Source organism: Pteronotus mesoamericanus, unplaced genomic scaffold (genome assembly GCF_021234165.1).
Source record: "Pteronotus mesoamericanus isolate MK-2021 breed Mesoamerican mustached bat unplaced genomic scaffold, CSHL_Meso_final scaffold_31, whole genome shotgun sequence".
Taxonomy (NCBI): domain Eukaryota; kingdom Metazoa; phylum Chordata; class Mammalia; order Chiroptera; family Mormoopidae; genus Pteronotus; species Pteronotus mesoamericanus.
This window is the reverse complement of record NW_026555312.1, coordinates 20679444-20696437: the sequence shown is the minus strand read 5'-3', so window position 1 is coordinate 20696437 and position 16994 is coordinate 20679444. Positions and strand designations below refer to the sequence as shown.

The 16994-nt window shown below is 38.7% G+C and overlaps 1 protein-coding gene across 4 annotated transcripts in view; it reads right to left on the bottom strand.

Annotated features, from left to right (window-relative positions):
* The window catches only part of FARS2 (phenylalanyl-tRNA synthetase 2, mitochondrial), a 529812-nt gene that overhangs the window by 488279 nt on the left and 24539 nt on the right, over positions 1-16994 (bottom strand). For 3 of the 4 annotated variants that reach the window (XM_054591914.1, XM_054591911.1, XM_054591915.1), the window contains exon 2: positions 11483-11561. The gene's annotated coding sequence lies outside the window, so the exon portion shown is untranslated. Of the gene's footprint in view, positions 1-11475; positions 11562-16994 lie in introns of all 4 variants that reach the window. The other variant, XM_054591912.1, reaches the window with a different exon arrangement.

Genomic DNA, 16994 nt, shown 5'->3' with positions numbered 1-16994 from the left:
AAAGGAGACGGCCACAAACAGTAGATTACTGAAGTCTCAAACAGACTGCCTAAGGTGGGACAGGGTCAACATCTGACATCATCTGAGACAGATCCAGAAAGTAAAAACAGCGATCTCCAACCATAGAATTTCACACTACAAAGTCAGGAAATCAAGAAAGATCAATTTAAGAAGCAGAAACGAAAGAGAAGAATCTCACAAATAATGGGAAGACAAAGAAATACGCCCCACTCGAAGGGAAAGGAAGAATATCCACAAAGAGAACTAAATGAAATAGAGGCAAGTAAACTATCAGATACTGAGTTCCAAACAACGGTCCTAAGGAACCTCAATGAGCTCAGTGAGCTCAGAGAGAATTACAAAAAACTACAGGGAAACTACCAGGAACTTACTGCAAACTATATCAGCATGAAAAAAGCACATAGAAACTATCAATAAGAGACAAGAGGAAATGAAGAATACAATTTCTGAATTGAAGAACACAGTAGAAGGAATGAAAAGCAGGCTAGATGAAGCTGAGGACCGAATCAGAGAGCTGGAGGACAAGGTAGAAGAAAGTTCCCAGAAAGAGCAAGAAAATGAAAAAAGACTCAAAAAGAATGAAGACGCATTTAGGGAAATGCAGGACAACTTGAAATGTAATAATATCCGGATAATAGGGATACCAGAGGGAGAAGAGGAGGAACAAGGGATAGAGAACCTGTTTGAAAAAGTCATGATGGAAAACTTCTCCAATTGGAGGAGATTAAAAGTCACACAAGTCCAAGAAGCACAGAGGGTCCCAGTCATGAGGAACCCAATGAGGCCCACTCCAAGACACATCATCATCAAAATGGCAAATATCAAAGACAAACAGAATCCTAAAGGCAGCAAGGGAGAAAGAGGTAGTCACATATAAGGGAGCCCCAATACGGCTAGCAGCTGACTTCTCAATGGAAACACTGCAAGCCAGAAGGGAATGACAAGAAATATTCCAAGTCATGAAAAGCACAGGCCTGCAACCAAGACTGCTCTACCCAGCAAGGTTCTTAATTAAAATAGAAGGTGAAATAAGGAGTTTCCCAGACAAAAGAAGGCTAAAAGAAAACACCTCTACCAAATAAGCACTGCAAAATATGCTAACAGGACTGCCTTAAGATGGAGAAAAAGTTTCTATGAATAAATACCCAGTTCCTTTCAGCGTTGCCAATACTTGATATTACCAATATTTTTAATACTCATTAATCTGATTGTGACAATGATGTTAATTGTTCTTTTATTATTTGTTTAAACTAAACCTGTTTTAGTATATTTCTTGCCTATTTCTATTATTTTTTTAAAAAAGCTTTAAATACTTTTTAACGTATTTAAAGTATTATTACTTTAGTATTAATTACTAAATTAATTAATTTAGTATCGCTTTAGTTTTTTAAAGTATTATTTAAAAGTATTATTAAAAAGTAATGAATACTTTTTGGTATTCATTATCCATTTATTGATTAAAGGTTTGTAGAATTTTTTTCAAAAAAAAAAAAACCTATTAACTATGTTTTAGAAGTGTTGCAAATACTTTTCTATTCTATACCTGGTCCTTTAACTTTTTTTATATGTACATTACTATATAGTTAAATGTTTAACATATTTAAAGTATTATTACTTTAGTATTAATTACTAAATTAATTAATTTTAGTATTACTTTAGTATTTTAAAGTATTATTTAAAAGTATTATTAAAAAGTAACGAATACTTTTTGGTATTCGTTATCCATTTATTGATTAAAGGTTTGCAGAACTTTTTTCAAAAAAAAAAACAAACCTATTAACTATGTTTTAGATGTGTTGCAAATGCTTTTCTATTCTATTCCTGGTCCTTTAACTTTTTTATATGTACATTACTATATAGTTAAATGTTTAATATAGTCATATTGTCAATATTTACTTTATAGCTTCTGGGTTTGAATATTTCACTCAGATCATGAAAAATATTAGTTTGCATTTTCTCCAAAAACTCCTTAGATTCTACATACTGATTCTTAATTCACCTGAATATTTCTTGTATAATGTATGAAATAGGGCTCTATATTTGTTTTATTTCAAGTAATAGTGGTCCATGACCTTATTTGTTGAATAAGCCTTATTTTACCCATTGACTTGAAATATCAACTTAATCATATATTGCTAGAAAGATATATACGTTTGTCCCTAGAATACTCATATTATTTCATTGATCTCCTTGATTATTTCTGTGCTGGTGTCATGTTAGTTTAATTGCTGAGTCTTTATAAGAGTTTTAAATTTTTTTAATATAATTAACTTTGACATTTAAAATAAATAAATAAAATCAATCTGCATTTAAGAAAGAAAAAAAAAACTGGCAACTTTTTGGTTTTCAGGCTGGTGCTCAATCCACTGAGCCATACCAGGCAGGGACTCTCAGCACATTTCTATGCAGCTACAAGAGACTAAAGATGTGGGCATATAGCCAAAATAAACAAAAAACCTCCAAATACACCTTTCTTGAGGGCTCAAGGGATGAGAGTAGCCAGTCAAGTACCCCAAATTTTCCCAACACTAGATCGGGAACCAAGAGACCCAGAAATGAGTTCTTTATCATTGATCACTATCTGTGTGACCTTGGGGAAGACACTTTTAATAGGCTCAGTTTCTTCATTTGTCAAAAAAAAAAAAAAAATCCCATTAGATGATCTGGGAGGTAACACACACGAGTCAAGGGTCTTTTCTGGCATTACCTTTCCTGAATTTCTCAGCTATAATATCCTCTTTCTTTACCCCTGTGAAATTTGCTGCAGGTTTTACACATGAGCACAAGTAGTATGGGATCCCATTACTGACCTACGGGGGTTTGGTATAACTCCTGGGATCATGATGATTAAGTATGACTTTTTCTCATTCATTCATCCAATCAAAAGACACAAAATGACCACTTACATAACATACAAAACACTGTACTGAACACTTTAGAAGACAGGTATAAAAATTTTCCTTTCATGTTTTTAGGATGGCTATCATCAATAAATCAACAAGTGCTGGGGAGGATATGGAGAAAGGGGAACTCTTCCGCATTGTTGGTGCTAATGCAGATTGGTGCAGCCACTATGGAAAGCAGTATGGACATCTCAAAAAATTAAAAATGGTACTGCTTATGACCCAGCTCCACTTCTGGGAATTTAACCAAAGAAATCCAGAGCACTAGTTCAAAAGAACATAAGCACCCCTGTGTTCATCACAACACTAACAATCGCCAAGATATGGAAGCAGCCCAAGTGCCCATCTGTAGATGAGTGGATAAAACAACTATGGGACATTTGCACAATGGAATACTACTCAACTATATAAAGGAAGAAAATTTTACCCTTTGCAACAGCATGGATGGACTTGGAGAACACTATACTAAGTAAAATAAGCCAGTCAGAAAAAGATAAATATGTCTTCATTCATATGTGGAATCTAATGAACAAACTGAACTAACAAGCAAAATAGAGACAGACTCAATAGATGGAGAGCAGGATGACAGCTAAGGTAGAGGCGGGAGAGGTTAGGGGATGGAGGGATCGTGCAAAAAGGAAAAGGGACTCATGGACATGGACAACAGTGTGGTGATTGCAAGGGTGGGGGATGAAGCTATAAGGGGGATAAATGGTAATGGAAAAAATACAATAAAAATAAATTTTAAAAAATGTTATTCATTTTCAAAGGAACAGTCCCTACTACATGGCACTTAATGTTTACATCCAATGGGCAATATAAAGAAATGAAGAAAACTGCAATGACAAAGACCTAAAATAGCTGATTAATCCCAGTTTCCACTGAGCATAGATGGGACCTCAAAATCCTTCTCCACACAAGCACTCCATTCAGCGTCTGAAAGGTGATAGTAACTAGGTGAGGTTATTTTTGCTGCAGAGGTTCAATATGCTCCTGAGCAGATGCCCAGGTTCTTCCAATGCCTGCACCCTGCCTGCCCTATCAACCTCCTTCCCCATTCCACTCCAAATCATCAGGTATTCCTGAGACATAGGGGTCACTAAAAACCTCATCACAATGGCTGAATGCTTTTACCAATTCACATTTTCAAACTTTTTAAAAATTTCAAATTCCAGGGTAACAGGAAATATACAGAACTTGCTTCTTCTCCATTTCTAGCACACTGCTATATTAAACACTGAAATGGATAAACAGTATATTGACATTAGTTACCTAGTATATTCCTATTAACAGGAATAATACAGAGTGTCATTGAGGCTTAAATCCACAGATACGTAAACAAGCAAGTTTTGCTAACACACATACACACCCTCTTCCTCTTCCTCCCCTCCTACCATGGGAGGCTGCATCCCTTACCCTGGCTGGCCATGTGTGAAACAAATAACTCAATGATAGCATTATAAATTGGTTCCACTCCTCTGGAAAGCAATCTGGCAATATGTTTTAGAAGCCATAAACTTGTTCATACTTTTTGACTTACTAATGCCACACCTGGGACTCTTATCATAAGAAAGTAATTCAATATATGAAAAAAGCTGTATGTCTCCCAGTATTATTTATAATTGTGAAAAGGTGGGAGCAATGTACACATCAACAACAGACTTAAATAATTAATAGTATAGTATCACAACAGGATCTTATGCAACCATTAAAATGGTAATGATAAAGATTATGTAGCAATACGAGACAATGTAGATATAAAACAACAGGTACAACTATGTAGAAATCCTTTAAGAAAAGTTTAAAACCAGGTAATCTTGGTTTTAAAATAGTGAATGGAGGTGTTTTTCTCTTATTATCTTTTTGTAATACAGTTCTGATGCTTCTATAAATAATCTTTCTCTATAAATAATCTGTTGTTTAAAAAATGAAATGCAAGCCTTTGATTGTAACGATAAAACAGGAAAGGGACCACATCAGACAGCGCAGCCTGCCATCTGACCCACAGAAGCAGGGGAACAGCAGCATTTTACATTGCATGGTCGGGGCTGGGAGCATGTGCACAGAACAGCTTCATGGAGAAGCACCTGCATGTGCTGAATACTTGTCGATGATTGCCAAAAAAAGAGCAGTGCCATCTGCTAACCCCAGTCAATGCCTTTCTTTATGAGCATCCTGAGGCAGAGAATTCTTTGGACACACCATACATGCTGTCAGCTTAGTTATCTGTTTAAGAGATTTATATGGGGTTACACAGGACTATAAGATCATTTAAAGTATATAAGCTCAGATCTTCACATTTGTAGCCATGAGAAATGTCTGCGGCCAGAAATGCAATAATCATAAAGATCGGGGGGAAGAAAGCTAAACCACTTTTCACTTCTGGTGAAGCCACGAGTTTGGTGCCGCTGATGTTGACACACACATGTGTGACTAAGAAACAGCTGTCAAAGTGAGGGTATTTCTGGCCTTCCCTGGGCTGCCTCAGGGATGAAGGATGCAGGAGATCAGGAACAGTGTTCAATCCTCACAAACATTAATCATCAGACGGAAAATGATTGAAGCTGGGGCCACTTAACCCCACATGATGTATCAGCTCAGTGGCCAACCCAGGACCACACCTGCAAAGGGAGGTCTTAAAGGGCTCTAGGCCAGTTTTAAACAGCCAGCATTGAGGGAATCTTGTCCATTCTCTTAACTGCTGCTCTTGTTTTCTCACCTTCATCTCTGTAGCCAAATACCTCTTTATATGGCAGTCTCAATAACCAAGTTCTGATCTCCCCTATTTTTTAATTTCTGGTCTAAGTCCCTGCCCAGGGGGCAGCAGAGCAAAGAAATTTCAGAAACAGGTTTTGAAATCAGATAGCACTGACTTAAAATTCAAATTATGGTAACGTCCTCTCTGCCGACCTTAGGAAAATTACTTAATCTCGCTAAACCTCAGTTTTCTATTCTATAAAATTTGTATCTATGTCATAAGATCATTATAAGGTTTAAATGAAATAATAAATGTAAACCCCAGAATCTGATACTTTGTAATGTTTTAATAAAAATTTGATACACTGGCCCTACTGTTCCTCAGTTACTACCACCCTGCTTGTCTCTCCTCCAAATCCTGCCCATGAAACATGAATAACGCAGCCCCAGTCTCTCCTGCTAACTCTCCTTATACTGACCACACACCTGTACTCAGCTTGCCACTACCCAAACCAAGACATAAGACATCTTCATTTCTGAACCTTGACTTGACTCCACTTCCCTACAAATGGAACACTTTAGGCACAGAGGATGCACACAGCAATCCTTTCAAAGCTTAAGTACTGAGGCCACACTGCCTGGGTTCAAAGCCCTGTACTCTTTCATTTATTAATGTGACTTTGATCAACCTCCTTAACCTCTCTGTGCCTCAATCTCCCCATCTGTAAAACAGAAATAATAATAGTGCCTACTTCGTAAGACTGTGAGGATCAAGTATATTAATAAAGCCAAGATCTGTGTCTAGCACATAGTAAGCAGGTTCATTCACTCCATTCACTCCATTCATTCATTCATTCAAATCCTTACCAAAGGATATGTTCACTGATTTTAGAGAGGAAGGGGGGCAGAGAGAGAGAGAGAAAAAGAAAGACATATCGATGCGAGAAAAACATCAATCGCCTCCCTCATGCACCTGCATCGGGGATCAAACCTGCAGTCTTTCAGTGTATGGGACAATGCTTCAACCAACTAAGCCACACGTCCAGGGCATGCAAGTCCTTATTTTAACTTTGAGTCCCCATGAGAGCATTTAGGCCAGAACTAGTTGGTTAGCTACCTATGCTATCCCATATTATGAGAGGCCAAACATCTTTGCTACTCTCCAACAAAGAGGAGGTTAAGTATAGGTTCTCTTGAGGAAAAAAGAGTATCTCTTGATTATTCCCAGTGTGGTCAATAGGTCTGCACTCGCGTCACATAAAAGCCCACTAGAAATGCAGGTCCTCAGGCCCCATCCAGCCCCACTGAAATGGAATCCACATATTACCACATTTTGTGAGTTCAAGTGACTTGAGGTTGTTAGAACACAGATATGAGATGTGGGAGGTGGATTTGAAACTCTGCGGCCGTAAGAGCACACTTGGAGTAGAGGTGCCCCAATTAAAAGAGCACTGCAATCCAAAGAGGAAGTGCGCCAAGAAGTGAGAAAACTGTCTCCACTGCATCTCTAAGTGAGCAAGGAGGAAGACAGGTGTGATTGGTAACTATGGAAGAGTATATGGATAAGAAGATAAATGGCAGAAGGAGCTCCCTGGAAATTTCTTAAAGGGTTGGCTCCATGTCTTACTCATCCTTGTCTTTCAATCTCTGGAGAATGCCTGACACAGAGTAGCTGCTTCACTGTAATCATCAGACACTACCTTTACCTTTGGGTAAAAGTTATCCCCATATTCAATAAAAATGGAACTTTAGTTTTACATAAAATCCAATTGTTTAGTAGTTATATCAGTAATCCCGCTCTGCGCTACCATATTTGATTCTATAGTTCCTATATGAAGATGACACAAGCTATCACTGATACAAGAGAAGCATTTCTGAATTGTTTCTCTTAAAAATGTTGTTGGCATTGAAATACCCAGAAGGAGGGATAGTGGGGGGAGTTGGGTGGAGTGGGGACAGGAAGAGGAGCTGGCAGAACATCCTCTATAAAATAATGAGCTAAGTTTTTAAAGAGAATTCACTGGCACCTTACTGCCTTTTTCATTTCAAACATGTTAAAACTATATTAAGGCAACAGAAAATTAAGTGCTCCAATGCTATAACCCCTGACCTTTTCCTAGTGACGTGTGTAACTAATCAGCCCCTGGAGGTCAACACCAAGGAATAATTAGAGGGAAGAAGAAAAGGAAAAGAAATGAGAGTAGAGACTAGAAAAATCCTACCAACTGATCTATAAGCCTCTTAAAATCCTTTCAAGGGAGGATTCATTTTCTAAGACATCAGAAATGACCAGATGCCCTTGCCTTTACCTAAACAATCTGTTCCTTTCATCTAGCAGCACTCTTGTTCTACCTCCCACCTCCACACACCTGTCACCAAGATAGTTTACTAAGGGGAAAAACTGCACAAATGTGAAAAGAGAGCTATCTTCCCAGGCCAGTCCCCACAACCATCATGAAATTACGTGAAGATGAATGCTTTAGCAAACCCAAATGTGCCTGTACCTGAAAAAACCAAGGAGGACCAATGGCAGATATGCCTAAGAGAATTTCCTCTACGTCATTCTGAATCAGTAGCTATGTATCAATATAAATAGACGTAACAGATACACTAAATACATTTATATGTGCACACACATACACATGTATATATTTCTCTGCTCTGTCTATATCTGAAAAGGTTTTGGAGTGGATAAGGAAGTCCTTGTCCTCAACTACTAGAATAACCCAATCATTTTCTGCCCTTAAGTGAGGTCTCTAAAAAATATACAGCAGGAAAGCCAAGATGGATCATACCTCCTTTCTGCTTCAACTGCTGACATGTATTCCTTCCATTTTGAAATTTCACAAAATGCTACTTTGCTCTTATGAAAGACGTTCTTTAGTACCCATTTTCACTAACCAAAAGAAATCCAAAGAAAATAAAAGTCATGGGGATGTAACATACAGCCTAGGAATATAGTCAGTAATGCTAGTATAGCTTTGTGACAGATGATAACTAGACTTATCATCTCATAATATATATAAATACTGAATCACTATGATGCACACCTGAATAGGTATAAAACCACACTCAGCATTTGAGATGGTATAGAGGCAGAGCATTACCTGAGCAGTGAGTCCCACCACCAAGCTCCTTTCCCAGGAACTACACTTGACATCTTTGCATCAAGACACATGACTTTGAACTGTTTCTGTGAGCATCTGAGCTTTACCTTGATTTATTTTGTGCATCCATTAGCAAAAATGTGTCCTAAGATATCAGAAAAGCCTAAGAGCATTCACAAGGGTGTTACACTTAGCATAAAACTGAAAGTAGTTAAGTGTATTTGGTATGATTTGGTAGATTATTTTTGGGTCTGGGAACGCTCAAAACTTTTCATATAAATTAATGGTAATTGCTTCTTTGTTTTACACCATTTTAGCATAAAAAAATTTTCATGGAACATCCTATGTTCAGAAAACAGAATCAGAGTGGGGGGGAAGCTGCACTATAAACAAGGACAAAGTTTTAAAACTGTAACACACATTTTAAAAAGATAACCAAAGAAATTAAAACATTTGTTTCCCCACACTCCAGATCTCATCTCTGAACTCTGATGAACTTTAAATCAAATAATCTTATAGCCAGGCGTACAGGGAGGCCAATGCCAGGCTGTCTTTTTAAACAAACTCCCAGGGCCCTGAAAGGGTAAGATAAATCATTCTTCTTCAGCAGTCCCCAACCTTTTTGGCACCAGGGACCAGTTTCATGAAAGACAATTTTTTCACAGACCAGCAGGTAGGGGATGGTTTCAGGATGATTCAAGGACATTACACTCAAGCTCACCTCCCGCTGTGCGGCCTGGTTCCTAACAGGATCTGACTGGTACCAGTCCAGAACCCTTGACTGATTATGTGGTTTAATCAAAGACATAGCCAGATTTAATGAAGTAATGATCTGGGCAAGTGTTTAAATGCACAGAAGGGCAAGAGCTAGAGGTGATGAATGTATAAACAAGAAGCCTTCAGGAACCACAGAAATGGCATCTCAAACGTCATCAGTCTTCAGTTTGTAAAATGAAACTATCATTAGAACTCAGAAAGTGACCTGGAACTTGCACTGACATCTAGGAGAGCAAATAGTTGCCCTTCCTGTATATCTCTAAATTAAAAATTCTGCAAAGGAAATCAGATTGGTCCTCTACAGCAACCAGCACTAAATTATATGAATATTAGACATATTCCATAAAAATATAAAAATAATTGTCTATCACAAGTAAACAAAATAGAATAGATACCTTTGGTACCTGAGGAATATATTCCACCAATCCCCCTAATAAACACATGCTAAGAACAGACATTTCTACAGCTTTCGATATAGCAAAAATCTCAACAGCCTAACGTATTCAAAAGAAACTGGAGCAACAATCCTATACCATAACACCATATACAACAGAATTATCTGTGAAGCTATTTAGAATCCTAATGGCCAGGGCACACACGAGACCAGTTACCTCAGAATCTATGCAGGTGGGCCTCTGGCCTCATTATTTTTCAAGCTCCACAGGTAGATTGCAGTATACATCCAAGGTGGTTACCAACCACTAAATTAGAGATTATTTTAAAAACACCTTCCAGATCAGTGAGTTCATCTTTACATAATTGTGGGTCCTTGATACACTGGGACCAGGAGCCTTTCTCTAAAACTAATACCCAGCTATGTAAGTGTACTGTATGAGCCATTCACCCCAATTCTAGAAAAGGGGCGTGGGCCCATGCACGCCCAGAACCGCTCTTTTGAGCAGGGTAAAGGAGGCCCTCAATCTCCATTTTCAGAGATACTTCCCTGGGGCAATGTAAGAAGCCTGGAGACAGACTGCAACATGAACTGACACACGGGTCCAGCTGAGCCATCATCACAGAGGTGGCACTATGTTCAGAATGCCAAAAAGCCACCTGATGACGGGTCTTTGAGAAAGACTGCACACCCTCTTAGCAAAATACACCCAGGGATTAAAGGACTGGGTACATGCCTTAGCTGTTGCTGCTCTGTTGATAAAGCTGGAAAATTTACTTTATCTGAATTTTTTTTTAAAGTCCTCAATGTTTACCTTCGATATCCTCAATTTAAATCTGACTTCAGAAAGTTTTGCTTGCTTTTATTTGAAACTCTGGCAGGGGTAGGTAGAAAAGGTATTAAAAACTCCACAAGAAACAATTTGGATTTATTCAAAACATTTAAAAGCAAAATTTTACCCAAGAAATTTAAATAAGAAGAAACTTACATATATTGCATACATTTTTAAATATTTTAAATAACAGAATAGTTTAAAGCATAAAATTAGAAAAGCAGGAACAAACCATATATAGATGTTCAAAAATTAATATCTTTCTACAAAATATGGCATTTTTTAAAAGAGCACAAAGAAAGAAAGAGAGAAGGAAGGGAAGGGAAGGGAAGGGAAGGGAAGGGAAGGGAAGGGAGAGAGGGAGGAAGGAAGGAAGGAAGGAAGGAAGGAAGGAAGGAAGGAAGGAAGGAAGGAAGGAAGGAAGGAAGGAAGGAAGGAAGGAAACAAAAAGGAAGGGAGAGAGGGATGGAGGGAGAAAAACCAACCGCTATACCTAAGGGCGTTTGACAACGTGAACTCTGAAGGCAGAGTTTGAATGCTGGGTTTGAATACAGGTTCCGACACTGTATTAGACATAGTGCCCTTAATCATGTCTCTGTGCCTCACCTTACCTGTCTATCTAAGGATCTGGAGTCGAATTGTAGGGTTCAAATTGAGATTTGCACATGTTAGCTATGTGAACTCATATAACCTCTTTGTATCTCTTTTCCTCCTATGTAACACTGAAATAAGAACAATACCTACCACCTACCTGGAGAAATTGGATCCTAGTGCACTGCTGATGGAAATGTACAATGGTGCAGTCACTGTAGAAAACAGTATGGAAGTTCCTAAAAATATTAAACATAGAATTACCATATGATCTAGCAATTCAACTTCTGCTATATTTATACACCTATGTTCATAGCAACACATGTATTACCAGTTGTCAGAAGAGAAACACAACCAGTGTTCATTGACATATAAATGAATAAAATGTGGTTCATGCAGACAAAGGAATATTATTCAGCCTTAAGAAAGGATGGAAAGGATGGAAATTCTGACACGTTACAACATGGATGAACCTTGAGGACATTATTCCAATGAAATAAGCCACTCTCAAAAGGACAAATACTCTATGATCCCACTCTTATGAGGTACTTAGGGTAGTCAAATTCATACAAGCAGAAAGTAGAATGGTAGTTGCCAGGTGCTGGGAGGAGGAAGGAATAGGGAGTTAGTGTTTAATGAGTACAAAATTTTAGTTGGGGAAAATGAAAAAGCTCTAAGATGGATGGTGGCGACACTTTATACAACAAGGTGAATGTGCTTAATGTCAGTGAACTACACACTTAAAAATAGCTGACAGTAATTTTATGTCTTTTATATTTTATTACAATAAAATAAAAATAAGTAAGGAAGAACAACAGTCCCTACCTCCTAGAGTTGCTGTAAGGATTAAACATGTTATGTGTTTAGAGTGCCCAGTACAGAGTAAGATCTTCATAAACATTAGCTCCTCTTTATTTTCCTGCCTTTATAGCTCTCTTCTTTGCAGCATCTATTTCTATGGAGCTATACACCTTCTGCAATGAGACAGGTCCAGCCCTGGGCTTCCTTCTAATGTAAATGACAAAAATTCCACTGCAATAGAATGAAGATGAAGAAACCACTTGATTTCTGCAGTCTTCACACATAAAGCTGAAATGAGCACATTAAAAACAAAAAAAACTGGTCCTGACTTGTGTGGCTCAGTTGGTTGGAATGCCATTCCATAAACCCAAAGAAAAGGGGTTCAATTCCCAATCAGGGCACATGCCTAGGTTGCAGGTTTGGTCCCCAGTCAGGGCGCATATGAGAAGCAACCAATCAATGTTTCTCTCCTTCTCTCCTTCACTCCCTTCCCCTCTCTCTGAAATCAATGAGCATGTCTTTGGGTGAGGATTAAAAAACAAAAACAAAAAAACTCATTTTATTGTCTTTACTTCCTAAATGGTCTGTTAATAATTCTGCCTCAAAAATAAGTCCATAGGCTTATGTTATCATATAGGTCTGAAAGTGGGAGAGAAGGAAGTCCCTCTGCTATTCAAACTCTTCCACTTTTTATTACAACCAAGACTATTTTACTTCTTTGCTTGATCATTTAAAAAAAAAAAAAACCCGAAACATTTTGTTTTAAAATTTCCAAGCATACACAAAAATAGAGAGTTCAACTAGCTTCAAGATACCCAACTTAAAAACCAACTTTACATTTCTGACTCTACCTAGCACTCTACCTTCCATATACCCAAAAATTAGAATAAAGACACCACAACATCCACCACTACAGTAATGCTCATTTCTAACAACCATCATGATCACTATTTTTCTTTACTTTTATAAGTTCTTTTTTGATATCTTCTTACCTTCCTCTGCATTTTTCCTTTGAAACGATACATAATTTCTATGTTAACCTTGAGAAGGTTATTGTAAGGGTGTAATAAACATGAAAGTACATAGCTTTATTGTCTGACATGAATTAGATTCCTGAGAAACAGTTCTCCATAGACCACCAGCTTACCCTACCCTACTCTCTAAGACAACAGACTCCACCCACACCAGCAGAAGCACATATCCTTCTCTACTCTTTGTCCCTTACCCTCCTTTCCCTTCCTAAACCTAAGTCCTTGCTTCCTCTCTGCCCCTTCTCTCCCCTAAGCCAGGGATCCCAAACACAAATACCTAATCACAGATCCAATCATCTAGAAGACCTCAAATACGTAGAAGCATATACCACATTCATGGACAAGAAGAATTAACATCAATTAAAATGCCCAAACTACCCAAAGCAAGCTGTAGATTCAACACAATTCCTATCAAGATACCAATGATGGATTTCACAAAACTAGAACAAATATTCCAAAAATGTATACAGAACCACAAAAGTTGCCATCCTCTACTGAGGACCTTGCCTACAACTCAGGCATGTGCTCTGACTGGGAATCGAACCAGTGACCTTTTGGTTAGCAGGTTGGCACTCAATCCACTGAGCCACAAGAGCCAGGGCCTGCCCCTCTTTTTCATTTTCATCACAACCAACATAATTTAGAGACATTCAGTATCTTCCTCCAAGATATAGACTTTAACCACTTTGTATAAATAATTACCTTCTATGATTTACCTTAGGTGTGCACCATGCCCGGACTTGCCTTTCTAAAGCACAACTTTACTAAGCTTCAAAAGGCCCAAATTCCGCATGACCTATCAAAGTGCTCTCCACAGGCCCAAGGCCCTTCTCTCCCCAGGACTACATCCCACACATCTGCTGAAGAGAAATGTTCCCAAGGACTAGAATTAGAGCTGGTTTTCCCCCCATCTATAAGCCTGAACTCTGGTGGTCTCCTCATCAGTTTTGCCCCATTTCGTGTGTTTCCCTTCCCAATATGTACCAGCTAAAACAGTTTGAGGCCTTCAGCACGCACTGCTTTACAGGCCACTTACATCAGGAACCTTTCCCTAATGTCCAATCAGGATGTGATTAGACAACTGTGTGTCTCTTTTAGGGCAGCCCTCACGTGCTCAACTCTGATGCTGTCTTCTAAGCACCTATGCCAAAGGTAAGCCACTCCCTTGGGGCTGCATCTCCTGTTCCATTCCTTAGTCTCCTGAGTGTAGTGATGCACCCATAGCCAAAAAAAGAGCGAGTCATTTGGTGAAGGTAATATTTCCCTTCAAATTCCCAAAATTCCTATTGCTCATTAAATTACTAAAAAGCCATCTTGAATGCATAAGCTTGGATGTGCTTATTTCTGCATAGTTGCCCAGTGTTAACAATAATATTCTACTGATAATAACAATGATATTATACTGATAAATTGGGAGGTATTGAAAATATTAAATAACTGTTCCTGATTCTTCTTACCTTTTTCAATGGAGACTGGTAAAAAATTTGGAATACCAAGCACATGACAACACATATTCAACAAAGTCAATTTTACCCCCTGTCACTTAAAAGTAATTTTCTAAAATTATTGGGGGTTTTTAATGAGAGACATGATCTTTCTCAGGGTGAGTTTGCAAGGTTAGTGATCACTAGGAGGAGTGACTAAATTGGATGGTTTCAAGTCCTTAACAGGAAGTGTCTACCATTTCCCAATATAAGGCAATTATGCATTTAGTTACATGAAGGTCCTTTTAAGAGAGGTGATCCCTGCAGACATTTAGAAATCAGTATTACACTGGTTTGGACAATAACTATGGAATTTCATGGAATGAAAAAATTCATCATCCAAGTGATATAAAGAGAAAGTAGAATAGTGGTTATCAAGAGCCACAGGGAGTAGAGAATGGAGAGTTATTACTCAGTGGGTACTGAGCTTGAGATAATGAAAAAGTTCCAGAAAATGAATAGTGATGTGGTAGTACAGCAATGTAACTGTATTAATACCATTAAGCTATACATTAAAAAATGGTTAAAATGTTAAATTTTATAAATATATTTTTCTAGAAAATGTTCTAGAAACTGATTTTAGTGAATTTTTCAGCTGTCTCATTAAACCCGAAACACCATCCTGACTGGGTGGCTCAGTTGGAGCATCGTCCTGTACACCAAAAAAGGCTCTGGGTTCAATTCCCAGTCAGGGTACATAATTAGGTTCAATCCCCAGTCGGGGCGTGTACAGGAGGCAACCAAGAGATGTTTCTCTCTCTCGCTCCTTCTCTCTCTCGCTCCCTCTCTCTCCCCCACTTCCTCTCTCTCTAAAATCAATAAACATATCCTTGGGTGAGGATTGAAAAGGAAAAAAAAAACCCTGAAACACCAAGGAAAGTAGTTAAGTGATACATAAGTCTACTCTAATGGGGAATTTAAACAGTCCACATATTATCCTACACTGTTCTCTCTCTCTCTCTAAATTACCTGCCTTTTTATCATTTCGTTTCTTGAAGCACTAATTTCTGGATGGACAGGTACAGAAAAAGTGATTAATTTTGTTACTTCTTAACAGAGGGAAAATGGGCTTAAGTGAGGTTTCTGAACTACTATAAATTTTAGCTAGTTTTGCTCTTCCATGCCACTATTAACATGGGTAATCAAGATATTTTCATCACAAGTTGGGCAGTTCCTACTTAAGGGCAGGTGGTCATTATTTCTGCCAAAAGCAACAAGTCACACAGACTTCCAGCAGCAACATACTGACAACAAACTGGGTAGATCATCCTTTTCCCAGGAAATGCAGGAGGGTACCACTGTCCCTCAGTCACTGCCCCACAGACAGCTCCCAGGTAAGGGACTGAAAACAGCCCCAGCCTTCAAAAGACAGGATTGAGGGGAAACTCCAAACAAAGAACTCCCTCAGTGCCTGTGTCACTCAGGAACTTTGAATGCCTCTGTCCACCAACGTGCCCCATTTACACACACCTTGCCATTCTACCGTCTTTTCATCTTCTTCACATAGCCTTTTCAACTCAAGTTGCTATCTAATAGCAGGTCTCTGGCTGTGGTCATTAAAGCTCATTTTCCCTTTCAAAGAGCTACACAAAGCAACTGCAGGATTAACCCCCAAGACCCTTGAACAGAGCTGAGACAAGAGGGCCATGAACTAGTGCTGGGGCTATTTGTCCTCTGGTACATGCATGGCCTCCTAAGGTGACCTCCCCTGAAATTCCTGCCTTTAGAAAACAGATAAAAACCATTAAGGCAAGGAACCCAGCGTGCACTCGTACACGGGCATGCACGCACACGCTCTCTCCCCACCCCCTCGTTCACACCCATGCCTTCTTTCTCGGGTGCTTTCTTTCTCTTAAGCTCCAAGGGCCCTTCTTTTGCCTCTGTTTCCTGAGTCCATGAAGCTCTGCTGGCTCACTGTTTTTTACCTCTTTGACTTTCTAAATAAACTTCTTGCATTAGAGTTCTTGGCTCTGAATTCTTCTTAGCCAAACTCAAGAACCGAGGTTTAACACCACGGTAACCAAACCCCTTACACTTTTAAAAGACATTATTGCTGGGTTCTATGCCCAGAGTTTATGACTCACTTGACATGAGTGTAATTAGATATTAGTATTTTTAAAATGGTTCTTAGATGTGACAAGAGAACCTGTTCCCAAATAAGAGGAATGCTAATGCTATTAGGAAGGAGCCTGGGGAACACTGGAGGAGGCTGCTCACAAAACAAGCCCACCAGAGGAACTTCAGAAGATTTTTCGCTATCAAGAAAAATCTTCCCAAAGCCAACAGACACACTAGGGCCAAGTTCCCTTCATGAGCTCTGCTGGCTCTGCTCCCTCCACTCAGTCACCATGGAGAT